Here is a 2,687-nt window from a genome sequence, read left to right on the forward strand (position 1 = left end):
TGGAGGACCATCACATTTGCGTTGATCTGGAGTAAATATCAGCTGATTGTGCTGATAATAATTTAATAATAAAGGCCTTACTCACCTCACCATGAATGCAGGTTTGTCCTCTCAGTCCACATTTTTGTAGCAAAGGTACTACTAGTTCAGGAAGAGAAAACATTTTTTATCCAGTGAAATGGCACATATGGTGTGCTTCCTGTTACTGGTTCAAGTGGGGATGACACCCAAAATGAACCGCTCCAGAGTTGACTTGACTGCAGTCTGAGACCACCCCTTTGAGGTGGACCAGAGAGCAGTTGTTTGGTCCGCACCACAGTTCGAGTCTGGCATTCAAACCAACCAAGAGGATAAATTCTTCAGGGTTTGATTCAACCAGACTAAGCAAAGCTGGTGTGAACCTGCCCTGAAGACAGATTCTGACCATGCTCTTCAGGGGGCTGAAACTGCAAAAAGTCCATATCTCACACATCAGCATTCAAAACAGCAAAATTTTGGCGAAGATGTGAATTTGCAGCATTGACCAGTAGCAAGTCTTGTCAGTAATGATCACTAATGGGACCAAGTGCAGAAGAGCTCGAACATAGACATGGACATGGATGTATAAAACATGAACGTAGCCTCAGTGATGTCATCCATAGGTTTCTAGAGTGATGTTTTGAAACTCATGCTACACCTGACTCTGCTAACTTCTGCCTAACCCACAAATGGGAAAAGAAGTGGAGCATGGTTGCTGTTGAGGCAGGCTGAATGAAGCAGCTACCTAGCCATCTGTGATGGAACCGACCTGTCACTCAAAGCAAGCACAGCCTTAATTATGCGTAACTTTAAGCCTCATATAAATTAACCGGGTGAGTTATAAACTGTCATTAAATGAGGCTGTAAATGTTTTTATTTTATACATAGAATGGGGAAATTTGATATGGTCAGTCTATGAGGAATGATTGCTTTTGCAAACGCTTCAAGTGGCCATTCGAGGAACTATAATTTTGGCATCACAGTATTGATGACATTATTTTTCACCCTGGACATTACTACTTGATCCGAACTGAACAAGGCTATTCTAACTTTTTAGCTCTGTTGAACAATCAACTTTTATTTAAACACCCTCTCTTTAAATAGAAACTGCTCAAGAGGAATGGTTTGACAGTTATGAGACGGGAGTTTGTTTTTTTTATTGCATAAACTATGTGGACTTGTTCTTTCATCAGTGACCAACGTAACTACCTTGAAACTGGAGGCTTTTGATTTAGTTGACCATTATCTTCTGAATAAACTTCATGCTATTGGTGTTTGTCATCAGTCATTATTAGGGTTTAATTTTTATTTTCATAACCATATTTCTTTATATGCTGATGACACAGTTCTATACACATTCGATTCTGATATCACAAAAATTCAAAGTTCTGCAACTAGAATTTTCTGCAGAATTTTCTTTTTAAATAATTATCTCATAAGCATAAGTCTTGCAGTATGTTTGCTTGATTCAAGATATAATCTTAATTATTTATCTGCTGAGTTGGTTACTACATTTTTCTGATGGATCTCCATTAATAAAGTTGATACATTTACATATACTGAATTGTCTTTTAAGAATCATATTGATGGTATTAGACATAAAACAAATGCAGATACTTAGAATACTATATCAGTCAAATAACTTGAACAAGTACTCACCAAATGTTCAGGTGTGCCACTTTCTGTGACTGGGTCCTAAACCTATTTCTAGTATTTTTATAAAAAATATAACCTCAAATCTGTGCTTTTTGATCCTAACCATGTGATTTTTTTTTTTTTAAATACACAGTCAATATCAGTGACCTCATGTACCAGCACTTTCAGATTCCCTTAAACATCTGAGCATGTACAAGCAACAAATGCTTTCTTGCAGCTGAATTTCAGTCTATTGTCAAGTCTTATGTTATTAACAGCGCATTACACTTCTATTGAAAGTAACAGCCAGTTGGATGTGGCCGATCATGTGAGCCTTTATTTCCCCCCATTGTAACCCCCCTTGGTGCGTTGCTGCTGTAATTGGCTGGGCTCAGACAAATACAGTGTGACAGCTAAAAGCAGCAGACAAGTTGGGACATTATGCTAATTATGAGATGTCATTACATCTTTAAGGGAATGGCTGGTGGGCTCGGAGAGAGGAAGGAGGATGTCGGCAGAAGCCATATCAACACACGCTCAATCCATTAGATGCCCCACTCCATATCCCCCCTTTCCCCCCTTCCCTCTTTAACATCTCACCCTTGACACCAGCACCCTAAAGCCCTGTAATTGTCTCGTCTGACCCAGTTATGCAAACACACCAGTGCTATGACATCTCATCTCAAGGCCTCACCTCAACAGGTAACGAAGAAGAGTGTTACTAATGAAGCCAAGCATGTAATTGACAGCTTCTTGGTTTGATGTCATTATGTTATTACACAAAAACAGTTGTATTCAGAGCTGTGAACACTCAAACACCATGTCTTTATTGATTATTTTAGAGTTTTCTTTTTTGTTTTAAAGGTATATGATAGAGTTACAAAGTGGGATGGTCACTTGTTGGGGAAGCATTCCTAATTCTGTATGCCCATTTTGTGTGTTTTCCTGGACATTATAGCAACTAGCTAGCAATGGCTAATAAAAAACACTATTACCTTGAATAAATCACAGATGTCTTTGCGTCTGAATATTGT

This window comes from Lutjanus erythropterus, chromosome 9 (genome assembly GCF_056507025.1).
Source record: "Lutjanus erythropterus isolate fLutEry1 chromosome 9, fLutEry1.hap2, whole genome shotgun sequence".
In the NCBI taxonomy this organism is placed as follows: domain Eukaryota; kingdom Metazoa; phylum Chordata; class Actinopteri; order Lutjaniformes; family Lutjanidae; genus Lutjanus; species Lutjanus erythropterus.